Source organism: Oncorhynchus nerka, linkage group LG15 (genome assembly GCF_034236695.1).
Source record: "Oncorhynchus nerka isolate Pitt River linkage group LG15, Oner_Uvic_2.0, whole genome shotgun sequence".
NCBI classification, from domain to species: Eukaryota; Metazoa; Chordata; class Actinopteri; order Salmoniformes; family Salmonidae; genus Oncorhynchus; species Oncorhynchus nerka.
In genome coordinates, this window is record NC_088410.1 from 25301490 (window position 1) to 25315372 (window position 13883).

Here is a 13883-nt window from a genome sequence, read left to right on the forward strand (position 1 = left end):
TTTTCCATTGTTTTTTTTATTTATGAAAAAAAAATTGAAACAAGTCATTTTTTTTCACTTCACCAAAAATCAATTTAAATGACAGGTTGTAATGCAACAAAATAGGAAAAACGCCAACAGAGATGAATACTTTTGCGAGGCACTGTAACTAAGCCTATTTTATCCCCTAGCAGAGGTAAGCAGTCACCAAACACCATCTCTCGGTACATTGCTTCCATCTATGCCAGTACAGTACAGGCAGTCTGTCCTTGACAAAGGCAGGTCTGAACAGATACTTCACATTTTAGTTACAGTTCAGGCTACATAGTACAGCTCTTATCAATAGCTAGTAATGGACAGTTTGGGGATTTTGAGATCACAGTGGTGTTGTCAAGCAGGGTTTTGTCGACCCGATGAAAGATATGTGTTTGGGGTCATGAGAGGTAAAGTGAGTCAAGAGGACACCCCAGACTCTGTTTATAGGTGAGGTCAACATGTCCCTCGGTCATCAGCTCAATGCCAATGCTGCTATATATGAGAAGAGTCCCCTTAATAGCCCAACCAGGACGGTGGTGAGAAGTTACTATGTAATGATTCTGATGTACAGCTAGTGGATAAGAAGTGTGTGTTGGATCTGAACCAAAGCTCTGTGAGGAAAAGCAACGCTGACCTTGGCCTGACCAGAACGGTCTTCAAAAGGGTTGGACAGAGTTCATTCTGGGACTTCCACCTGTGAGGCGGGGTGCGGTCGGTTGACTTGCGGTTAAGGTCACTCAGGAGTAGCCGGGGGTCAGAGGGAAAATTAACCTTGGTTTCCACCCCTGCCAGGAGACTGTAACAAAAACAGCCAGTCCAGACCAGCCCGGCACACCCACTCCTGTGTGTAAATCTAACTGACATCTCACTGAGAGGAGAGAGAGCAAAACCCCTGTTGACTGCATCAGAACCAGACCTGGGTCCAACCAGTATGTACTCTATACTTTCAAATACTATGAGAATTTGCTTTAGCCTGACCTGGAGTGTCAAATGGGTGGGTTTTCAAATCAAATCAAATTGTATTTGTCACATGCGCCGAATACAACAGGTGTAGTAGACCTTACCGTGAAATGCTTACTGACAAGCCCTTAACCAACAATGCAGTTCAAGAAAGAGTTAATAAAATATTGACTAAATAAACTAAAGTAAAAAAAGAAAAGTAACCCAATAAAATAACGTGGGGCTCTTCCATTGGTTCAAGTGCACCAGGCAACCTCTATCAAAACCCTGACAGTACTTGAAAGTGAACAAATACCATTTAAACCCAGATCAGTGAAGGGCTTTCTGCCAAAGAGAAGCCGTTCCTCCTCCCATCTCAGGTTTCTGACATGGGAACAGTCCGAGATTCCCAGAAACATCTGTAAAAAGGGAACTACCTGTGAGTGAATCAGTCTACGACGTCAACAGAGGAGTATGTCTGACATCAATGGAGGGGGAAATAGAGGATTAGTTTACCAGTCTCAATGGGGACATCGGCTAGTTAATGTACGCGCGCACGAGCACGCACACACCAGGGATATCAGACTTGAAACTAACTCCATTTACTGGCATCAAAACAAACATCACCATAGACACTCACAGCTTTATCATCAAGAATCCAATGTATTCATATGTTCCTATACCCACATAACCTTCCACTGTATTCATATGTTCCTATACCCACATAACCTTCCATATTCATATGTTCCTATACCCACATAACCTTCCACTGTATTCATATGTTCCTATACCCACATAACCTTCCACTGTATTCATATGTTCCTATACCCACATAACCTTCCACTGTATTCATATGTTCCTATACCCACATAACCTTCCACTGTATTCATATGTTCCTATACCCACATAACCTTCCACTGTATTCATATGTTCCTATACCCACATAACCTTCCACTGTATTCATATGTTCCTATACCCACATAACCTTCCACTGTATTCATATGTTCCTATACCCACATAACCTTCCATATTCATATGTTCCTATACCCACATAACCTTCCACTGTATTCATATGTTCCTATACCCACATAACCTTCCACTGTATTCATATGTTCCTATACCCACATAACCTTCCACTGTATTCATATGTTCCTATACCCACATAACCTTCCACTGTATTCATATGTTCCTATACCCACATAACCTTCCACTGTATTCATATGTTCCTATACCCACATAACTTTCCACTGTATTCATATGTTCCTATACCTACATAACCTTCCATATTCATATGTTCCTATACCCACATAACCTTCCACTGTATTCATATGTTCCTATACCTACATAACCTTCCACTGTATTCATATGTTCCTATACCTACATAACCTTCCATATTCATATGTTCCTATACCTACATAACCTTCCATATTCATATGTTCCTATACCTACATAACCTTCCACTGTATTCATAACATGTTCCTATACCTACATAACTTTCCATATTCATATGTTCCTATACCCACATAACCTTCCATATTCATATGTTCCTATACCCACATAACCTTCCACTGTATTCATATGTTCCTATACCCGCATAACCTTCCACTGTATTCATATGTTCCTATACCTACATAACCTTCCATATTCATATGTTCCTATACCCACATACCCTTCCACTGTATTCATATGTTCCTATACCCACATAACCTTCCACTGTATTCATATGTTCCTATACCCACATAACCTTCCACTGTATTCATATGTTCCTATACCCACATAACCTTCCACTGTATTCATATGTTCCTATACCCACATAACCTTCCACTGTATTCATATGTTCCTATACCCACATAACCTTCCACTGTATTCATATGTTCCTATACCCACATAACCTTCCATATTCATATGTTCCTATACCCACATAACCTTCCACTGTATTCATATGTTCCTATACCCACATAACATTCCACTGTATTCATATGTTCCTATACCCACATAACCTTCCACTGTATTCATATGTTCCTATACCCACATAACCTTCCACTGTATTCATATGTTCCTATACCCACATAACCTTCCACTGTATTCATATGTTCCTATACCCACATAACCTTCCATATTCATATGTTCCTATACCCACATAACCTTCCATATTCATATGTTCCTATACCCACATAACCTTCCACTGTATTCATATGTTCCTATACCCACATAACCTTCCATATTCATATGTTCCTATACCCACATAACCTTCCACTGTATTCATATGTTCCTATACCCACATAACCTTCCACTGTATTCATATGTTCCTATACCTACATAACCTTCCATATTCATATGTTCCTATACCTACATAACCTTCCATATTCATATGTTCCTATACCTACATAACCTTCCACTGTATTCATAACATGTTCCTATACCTACATAACTTTCCACTGTATTCATATGTTCCTATACCCACATAACCTTCCACTGTATTCATAACATGTTCCTATACCTACATAACCTTCCACTGTATTCATATGTTCCTATATCCACATAACCGTCCATATTCATATGTTCCTATACCCACATAACCTTCCACTGTATTCATATGTTCCTATACCCACATAACCTTCCACTGTATTCATATGTTCCTATACCCACATAACCTTCCACTGTATTCATATGTTCCTATACCCACATAACCTTCCACTGTATTCATATGTTCCTATACCCACATAACCTTCCACTGTATTCATATGTTCCTATACCCACATAACCTTCCACTGTATTCATATGTTCCTATACCCACATAACCTTCCACTGTATTCATATGTTCCTATACCCACATAACCTTCCACTGTATTCATATGTTCCTATACCCACATAACCTTCCACTGTATTCATATGTTCCTATACCTACATAACCTTCCATATTCATATGTTCCTATACCCACATAACCTTCCACTGTATTCATATGTTCCTATACCTACATAACTTTCCACTGTATTCATATGTTCCTATACCTACATAACCTTCCATATTCATATGTTCCTATACCCACATAACCTTCCACTGTATTCATATGTTCCTATACCCACATAACCTTCCACTGTATTCATATGTTCCTATACCCACATAACCTTCCACTGTATTCATATGTTCCTATACCTACATAACTTTCCACTGTATTCATATGTTCCTATACCTACATAACCTTCCATATTCATATGTTCCTATACCTACATAACCTTCCACTGTATTCATAACATGTTCCTATACCTACATAACTTTCCACTGTATTCATATGTTCCTATACCCACATAACCTTCCACTGTATTCATAACATGTTCCTATACCTACATAACCTTCCACTGTATTCATATGTTCCTATATCCACATAACCGTCCATATTCATATGTTCCTATACCCACATAACCTTCCACTGTATTCATATGTTCCTATACCCACATAACCTTCCACTGTATTCATATGTTCCTATACCCACATAACCTTCCATATTCATATGTTCCTATACCCACATAACCTTCCACTGTATTCATATGTTCCTATACCCACATAACCTTCCACTGTATTCATATGTTCCTATACCCACATAACCTTCCACTGTATTCATATGTTCCTATACCCACATAACCTTCCACTGTATTCATATGTTCCTATACCCACATAACCTTCCACTGTATTCATATGTTCCTATACCCACATAACCTTCCACTGTATTCATATGTTCCTATACCTACATAACCTTCCACTGTATTCATATGTTCCTATACCCACATAACCTTCCACTGTATTCATAACATGTTCCTATACCCACATAACCTTCCACTGTATTCATAACATGTTCCTATACCCACATAACCTTCCACTGTATTCATAACATGTTCCTATACCCACATAACCTTCCACTGTATTCATAACATGTTCCTATACCTACATAACTTTCCAGTGAACAAATATGAGTTATAAGTTGGAATGTGATCCATATCAGGTGTTCTTTTATCCCGGCCCAAAAACATGTCACCTGTCCAGTTGTCTCAGCCTCTTTAGCCTCTCTGGGTGGATGGAGGGCCCTGGCTGCCCAAATGCATGTGGTTTAGTTTAGTGTAGAACTGCTCTATTGAAAATGTGCAGAAGAAAGTTGGGGCTTTGGCCGTCCGGATCGTGACGTAACTTCGCCCTCCCTTTCTCTCCAAATGCTTCCCCAAAACAAACCGGTTACACTGTGGAGTTGATAGCTTTACATACAAGGAAACACACACACACACACACACACACACACTGTATATTGTGGTGTGTGGTTCGCTTTTTCTCGCCTGCAAAATGAAGTACAGCTGACATGGACAGCTGGTAGCTGTGCTGTTGAGTGACATAATCACAGACCAGCCAGCCTGCTGATATATCACACACACACATACGGCGGTACTGTTACATATACCTGGGTGATTCATAACATTAGGGTGGTAGATTATACCGTTCTCTGGATCTATGAGCCACCCCTTTCCCTCACTCATTCCCTGTCACACACACACACACACACACACACACACACACACACACACACACACACACACACACACACACACACACACACACACACCCACCCACTCCCCTACTCCCTAAAGTAGAAACATAGGGACAGGAAGTTGAAGGGACATTCAGAGCCACCAGGGAGAGATACTAGCAGCACAATACTTCACTATCAAGGAACACAATGTTCCCTTCTCTCTGACTCCCTGAGTCTATACATGGGGGTTGATGGGGTCAGTGAGTCTCTCCCTGAGTCTATACATGTGGGTTGATGGGGATCAGTGAGTCTTTTTTTGTAATGATTTACATTTTAAAACATTATTAAACTACTAAACTTCATGCCCCCACAGTGGGTTGCAAGAAGTCACACATTCAATAAATTTGCAGATGACACAACAGTGGTAGGCCTGATTACCGACAACGACGAGGCATCATATAGGGAGGTCAAAGACCTGGCCGTGTGCTGCCAGGACAACAACCTCTCCCTCAACGACGAGACATCCTATAGGGAGGAGGTCAAAGACCTGGCCGTGTGCTGCCAGGACAACAACCTCTCCCTCAACGACGAGACATCCTATAGGGAGGAGGTCAAAGACCTGGCCGTGTGCTGCCAGGACAACAACCTCTCCCTCAACGACGAGACATCCTATAGGGAGGAGGTCAAAGACCTGGCCGTGTGCTGCCAGGACAACAACCTCTCCCTCAACGACGAGACATCCTATAGGGAGGAGGTCAAAGACCTGGCCGTGTGGTGCCAGGACAACAATCTCTCCCTCAACGCGATCAAGACAAAGGAGATAATTGTGGACTACAGGAAGAAGAAGACCGAGCACATCCCCATTCTCATCGATGGGGCTGCAGTGGAGCAGGTTGAGAGCTTCAAGTTCCTTGGTGTCCACATCACCAACAAACTAACATGGTCCAAGCACACCAAGACAGTCGTGAAGAGGGCACGACAAAACCTATTCCCCCTCAGGAGACTGAAATTATTTTGCATGGGTCCTCAGATCCTCAAAGGCTTCTACAGCTGCACCATCGAGAGCACTGATTGCATCACTGCCTGGTATGGCAACTGCTCGGCCTCCGACCACAAGGCACTACAGAGAGTAGTGCGAACGGCCCAATATGCTGGGGCCAAGCTTCCTGCCATCCAGGACCTCTATACCAGGCAGTGTCAGAGGAAAGTCCTAAAAATTGTCAACGACTCCAGCCATCCTAGTCATAAACTGTTCTCTCTGCTACCACACGGCAAGCAGTACCGGAGCGCCAAGTCTAGATCCAAGGGGCTTCTAAACAGCTTCTACCCCCAAGCCACAAGACTCCTGAACATCTATTCAACCCAGACTATTTGTAGTGCCTCACTCCCTCTTTACACCACTGCTACTCTCTGTTATCATCTATCCATAGTAACTTTAATAACTCCACCTACATGTACATACTACCTCAACTAACCGGTTCCTCCGCATGTTGACAATGTACCGGCACCCCCCTGTATAGAGTCTCGCTATTGTTATTTTACTGCGGCTCTTTAATTACTTGTTACTTTTATCTCTTATTCTTATCTGTATTTTTTGGAAACGGCATTGTTGGTTCGGGGCTGATAAGTAAGCATTTCACTAAGGTCTACACCTGTTGTGTTCGGCGCATGTAACTAATAGTTTGATTTGATGCATCCTATGACCCATGGTAGTTGGCCATCCTGACAGAGTATCTTATAACAGTATCACATCCCTAACTCGTGGGCACACTTTGTGGGGGATTGGAGTTGGATACAACTGAAGAATCAGGGAGAGGACATCTAGATTGACGGCAACTGCAAATCTCTCAGCTTGAGGCGATAATGTAACTATTCTCTTCAAGCACAATATTCAAAACTTATGCCCCAAAACCATGAGAGAACTGCCAAGAATAGAAGAGCAAAAAGGAGGCCCAAACAACCTGCTGCAAGGTCCTTTTTATTGCTTTTCAAGGGACCAGTTTAACAAATATTTGAGAACATCTGAGTCAATTTCAAGGTTTGAAAGGATTGCATTAGAGATGCCGTCACTGTGGCAGCGAACGCCATGGAAACCGGATACGTATGACTGATTTACGATTGGCCTAGAGACAGAGCAGGCAGCCAATCCGCATTTTTCTGAGTCCAAATAGCACCACGTAATCTAGCCAAACAAGACATTGAGCTAAAACTATCAATTCTACGACAAGCTTCTCAACAGTGGCCACTTTTCAACACTTCATCAGACGAATCATGTCTGAACTGATCTTGTATTAGAGCTGGGCCATATAGACAACAATCCATATTGCGGTAAATTGCCTGAATTGATGCGATAACAGTAAAGTTCATAATGTGAATGTGCACCACAGTTTTCTGTTGTATTGTTCTTTAAACTACTAATTCTAGTTTGTAACCATCAATTGTCCCATTAACCATCACCTATATATTAGCAAACGTATTACATTTCAAACTTCACATTCTAGTGTAGGCTACTTATCCTTAATGAAGGTTATTAGCAAAAATGCCTGGGGTAAGTGATGAGAATTTTTATTTTACCTTTTTACCTTTTACTAGGCAAGTCAGTTAAGAACAAATTCTTATTTTCAATGACAGCCTAGGAACAGTGGGTTAACTGCCTGTTCAGGGGCAGAACGACAGATTTGTACCTTGTCAGCTCGGGGATTTGAACTTGCAACCTTCCGGTTACTAGTCCAACGCTCTAACCATTAGGCTAGAGCTAATGGGCGATGTCTGAAGCCTGTAGACATGGCCACGTCTGGATGGGTGTGTTGTTCTGCTGTGACGGAGACACGGTGGTTGTGGGAAGGAGACTAGGTGGTCTCGTTGTTGATGAGCACCTACCCACTTTAGTTGCAGTACATCGACAAGCCTGGAAGAACACGGGAGGTGTGTGTGTGTGTGTGTGTGAGAGAGAGAGAGAGAGAGAGAGCGGTTGTGGAGTGGGTGGGCAGTGATGGGAGAGGATACAGGATGAAGGATATTACTTTACTCTGGTCCTGGCCTTGTGAGTTCCTGGATAACAATGGATATTCCATTTCCACATCTGTACACACACACACACACACACACTGGGGACCTCTGGGAATCCAGAACCTAGGCCCTTAATTTTTTTGGGAGTCAGAAAATGATGACCTCACCAGGGCTTGGAGTGATGTCATGGTTTATATTGACTCTACCTCTCAGAGCTGGAGAACATATGCTGGGGATTACAAGGCCTGCTAATTTCCTCCTCTTTCTCTCTCTCTCTCTGCCTCTTTCTGCCTCTCACTACCTTTCTTTCTCTGTATCGCTTCTCGCCTCTCTCTCTTTCTCCCCCTGTTGCTACCTCTCTGATGCTCCTCTCTGTCTCTCTGTCTCTCTCTGTCTGTCTCTGTCTCTCTGTCTCTCTCTGTTTATGTCTCTCTCTGTCTCTCTCTGTCTCTCTCTTTCTCCCCCTGTTGCTACCTCTCTGATGCTCCCCTCATTCTGTCTCTCTCTGTCTCTCTCTCTCTCTCTTTCTCCCCCTGTTGCTACCTCTCTGATGTTCCCCTCGTTCTCTGTCTCTCTCTCTCTGTCTCTCTCTCTTTCTCCCCCTGTTGCTACCTCTGATGGTCCCCTCGTTCTGTCTCTCTCTGTCTCTGTCTCTGTCTGTCTGTTTCTGTCTCTCTCTGTCTCTGTCTCTCACTCTGTCTCTCTCTTTCTCCCCCTGTTGCTACCTCTCTGATGCTCCCCTCGTTCTCTGTCTCTCTCTCTGTCTCTGTCTCTGTCTCTCTCTGTCTCCCCCTGTTGCTACCTCTGTCTCTCTCTCTGTCTCTCTCTCTCTTTCTCCCCCTGTTGCTACCTCTCTGATGCTCCCCTCGTTCTGTCTCTCTCTCTGTCTCTCTCTCTGTCTCTCTCTCTGTCTCTCTCTCTCTCTGTCTCTCTCTCTGTCTCTCTCTCTCTCTCTGTCTCTCTCTCTGTCTCTGTCTCTCTCTCTGTCTCTCTCTCTGTCTCTCTCTCTGTCTCTCTCTCTCTGTCTCTCTCTCTGTCTCTGTCTCTCTCTCGTTCTTTCTCCCCCTGTTGCTACCTCTCTCTCTGTCTCTGTCTCTATCTCTGTCTCTCTCTCTGTCTCTCTCTCTGTCTCTGTCTCTCTCTCTGTCTCTCTCTGTCTGTCTCTGTCTCTCTGTCTCTCTCTGTTTATGTCTCTCTCTGTCTCTCTCTGTCTCTCTCTTTCTCCCCCTGTTGCTACCTCTCTGATGCTCCCCTCATTCTGTCTCTCTCTGTCTCTCTCTCTGTCTCTCTCTCTGTCTCTCTCTCTCTCTCTTTCTCCCCCTGTTGCTACCTCTCTGATGTTCTCTGTCTCTCTCTCTCTGTCTCTCTCTCTTTCTCCCCCTGTTGCTACCTCTGATGGTCCCCTCGTTCTGTCTCTCTCTGTCTCTGTCTCTGTCTCTCTGTTTCTGTCTCTCTCTGTCTCTGTCTCTCACTCTGTCTCTCTCTTTCTCCCCCTGTTGCTACCTCTCTGATGCTCCCCTCGTTCTCTGTCTCTCTCTCTGTCTCTGTCTCTCTCTGTCTCCCCCTGTTGCTACCTCTGTCTCTCTCTCTGTCTCTCTCTCTCTTTCTCCCCCTGTTGCTACCTCTCTGATGCTCCCCTCGTTCTGTCTCTCTCTGTCTCTCTCTCTGTCTCTCTCTCTGTCTCTCTGTCTCTCTCTCTGTCTCTCTCTCTCTCTCTGTCTCTCTCTCTGTCTCTGTCTCTCTCTCTGTCTCTCTCTCTGTCTCTCTCTCTGTCTCTCTCTCTCTGTCTCTCTCTCTGTCTCTGTCTCTCTCTCGTTCTTTCTCCCCCTGTTGCTACCTCTCTCTCTGTCTCTGTCTCTATCTCTGTCTCTATCTCTGTCTCTGTCTCTCTCTCTGTCTCTCTCTCTCTCTTTCTCCCCCTGTTGCTACCTCTCTGATGCTCCCCTGGTTCTGTCTCTCTCTGTCTCTGTCTCTCTCTCTGTCTCTCTCTCTCTCTCTTTCTCCCCCTGTTGCTACCTCTCTGATGCTCCCCTCGTTCTGTCTCTCTCTCTCTGTCTCTCTCTCTCTCTGTCTCTCTCTCTTTCTCTCAGAGACTATTAACTAAAACCTGGAACTCATGTATGATGTGTGAAGTCATACTGGGTTTCTTCCCATTATAAGTCAAGGGTCACACGCCTCATATCATGGGAATCGCATCAGGGCGGAACCACACAGATCTCAATGCTGGAACTTAAATATTTGAATGTGGTTAAAATGGTTAAGAGTTCAGTCGTATGGATCAAGGGATGGGTAGAGAATTCGAAGAGGGATCAAGAATTTGATATCAACTACTAGGGAATCTTCTGTTGCTGTCGCCAATTCAACTCAAATCCTCAACCCATAACTTATGCTGGGGCTGCACATCTGTTGAGACTGCTGGAGTGATTGTCTCCCTGGGCTTATGCTGGGGCTGCACATCTGTTGAGACTGCTGGAGTGATTGTCTCCCTGGGCTTATGCTGGGGCTGCACATCTGTTGAGACTGCTGAGAGTGATTGTCTCCCTGGGCTTATGCTGGGGCTGCACATCTGTTGAGACTGCTGGAGTGATTGTCTCCCTGGGCTTATGCTGGGGCTGCACATCTGTTGAGACTGCTGGAGTGATTGTCTCCCTGGGCTTATGCTGGGGCTGCACATCTGTTGAGACTGCTGGAGTGATTGTCTCCCTGGGCTTATGCTGGGGCTGCACATCTGTTGAGACTGCTGGAGTGATTGTCTCCCTGGGCTTATGCTGGGGCTGCACATCTGTTGAGACTGCTGGAGTGATTGTCTCCCTGGGCTTATGCTGGGGCTGCACATCTGTTGAGACTGCTGGAGTGATTGTCTCCCTGGGCTTATGCTGGGGCTGCACATCTGTTGAGACTGCTGAGAGTGATTGTCTCCCTGGGCTTATGCTGGGGCTGCACATCTGTTGAGACTGCTGGAGTGATTGTCTCCCTGGGCTTATGCTGGGGCTGCACATCTGTTGAGACTGCTGGAGTGATTGTCTCCCTGGGCTTATGCTGGGGCTGCACATCTGTTGAGACTGCTGGAGTGATTGTCTCCCTGGGCTTATGCTGGGGCTGCACATCTGTTGAGACTGCTGGAGTGATTGTCTCCCTGGGCTTATGCTGGGGCTGCACATCTGTTGAGACTGCTGGAGTGATTGTCTCCCTGGGCTTATGCTGGGGCTGCACATCTGTTGAGACTGCTGGAGTGATTGTCTCCTGGGCTTATGCTGGGGCTGCACATCTGTTGAGACTGCTGGAGTGATTGTCTCCCTGGGCTTATGCTGGGGCTGCACATCTGTTGAGACTGCTGGAGTGATTGTCTCCCTGGGCTTATGCTGGGGCTGCACATCTGTTGAGACTGCTGAGAGTGATTGTCTCCCTGGGCTTATGCTGGGGCTGCACATCTGTTGAGACTGCTGGAGTGATTGTCTCCCTGGGCTTGAGATGGTCCTGTTTGAATGTTTTTGGAGTGTTTGGAGTGCTCCTGTTTTCATATCAGATCTCTGAGGAAATGAAGATGAGGTATGTGGAAGAAAGAATGCAAGTGGCGTGAGAGATTGAATGGATACAAGATGGAGAGATGGAAAAAGATGGAGGGGAACTGAGGTGATATAAAACAAAGTCCTGACCGAGGTATTCAGACTGATAGAGAACATATATATTAAATTGAGACAAAGATGGAAGGATGGGAAGAGAAAGAGAGGATTCCAGAGTGATATTAAACACTGATGTCACTCAGAAAGCTATTGTGTAGATGAAGAAGGAGACAGTGAAGATAGGAGGAGAGGCATATTGGATTGTAGGGCTAGGAATTGCCACAATATTACCACGATACTTAGGTGCCAATACGATATTTATTGCGAATCTCACGATTCTTCTATATGTATTGCAATTCGATACTGTGATTTTATAGCGATTTGATGTTCCAAGCACGTTGCTCACTATATGTCTGCTGCATGAGAAAACACACAAATAATATTGTATCTACCACTATATGTCTGCTGCATGAGAAAACACACAAATAATATTGTATCTACCACTATATGTCTGCTGCATGAGAAAACACACAAATAATATTGTATCTACCACTATATGTCTGCTGCATGAGAAAACACACAAATAATATTGTATCTACCACTATATGTCTGCTGCATGAGAAAACACACAAATAATATTGTATCTACCACTATATGTCTGCTGCATGAGAAAACACACAAATAATATTGTATCTACCACTATATGTCTGCTGCATGAGAAAACACACAAATAATATTGTATCTACCACTATATGTCTGCTGCATGAGAAAACACACAAATAATATTGTATCTACCACTATATGTCTGCTGCATGAGAAAACACACAAATAATATTGTATCTACCACTATATGTCTGCTGCATGAGAAAACACACAAATAATATTGTATCTACCACTATATGTCTGCTGCATGAGAAAACACACAAATAATATTGTATCTACCACTATATGTCTGCTGCATGAGAAAACACACAAATAATATTGTATCTACCACTATATGTCTGCTGCATGAGAAAACACACAAATAATATTGTATCTACCACTATATGTCTGCTGCATGAGAAAACACACAAATAATATTGTATCTACCACTATATGTCTGCTGCATGAGAAAACACACAAATAATATTGTATCTACCACTATATGTCTGCTGCATGAGAAAACACACAAATAATATTGTATCTACCACTATATGTCTGCTGCATGAGAAAACACACAAATAATATTGTATCTACCACTATATGTCTGCTGCATGAGAAAACACACAAATAATATTGTATCTACCACTATATGTCTGCTGCATGAGAAAACACACAAATAATATTGCGATATTGTCGAAATGATATGACATACTATCAGAAATAATGTCCCGACTTGTACCCTACTGCTCAAAAGTTTGGGGTCACTTAGAAATGTCCTTGTTTTTGAAAGAAAAGCGCTTTTTTTTTGTCCATTAAAATAACATCAAATTGATCAGAAATACAGTGTAAATGACAATTGTAGCTGGAAACGGACGATTTTTGATGGAATATCTTCATAGGCGTACAGAGGCCCACTATCAGAAACCATCACTCCTCTGTTCCAATGGCACAGTGTGTTAGCTAATCCATGTTTATCATTTTAAAAGGCTAATTGGGACTCTCCTTCCCAACAGCCATAGAGAGGGAGGAGAGAAAGTCATTTTTCATTCAGAGATTTGGATTAAGGCTGTTGTGGATTATAAACACTTTAAGCCTTTCCAAAACACACACACACACAGAGACACACGCGCACACACACACCGATAAGTTAGCGACCGAGCAACCGTCTGTTCTCGTCCACATGTTGAACTAAAACATA

At 43.4% G+C, this 13883-nt stretch overlaps 1 long non-coding RNA gene across 1 annotated transcript in view; it reads left to right on the forward strand.

The window, feature by feature from the left end:
• LOC135560149 (uncharacterized) overlaps positions 1-1682 on the forward strand; it is a 76053-nt gene extending 74371 nt beyond the window's left edge. Inside the window, exon 3 of the long non-coding RNA XR_010458720.1 lies at positions 808-1682. This is a non-coding gene — a long non-coding RNA (uncharacterized LOC135560149). The remainder of the gene's footprint in view (positions 1-807) is intronic.
• The last annotated feature ends 12201 nt before the right edge of the window (positions 1683-13883 follow it).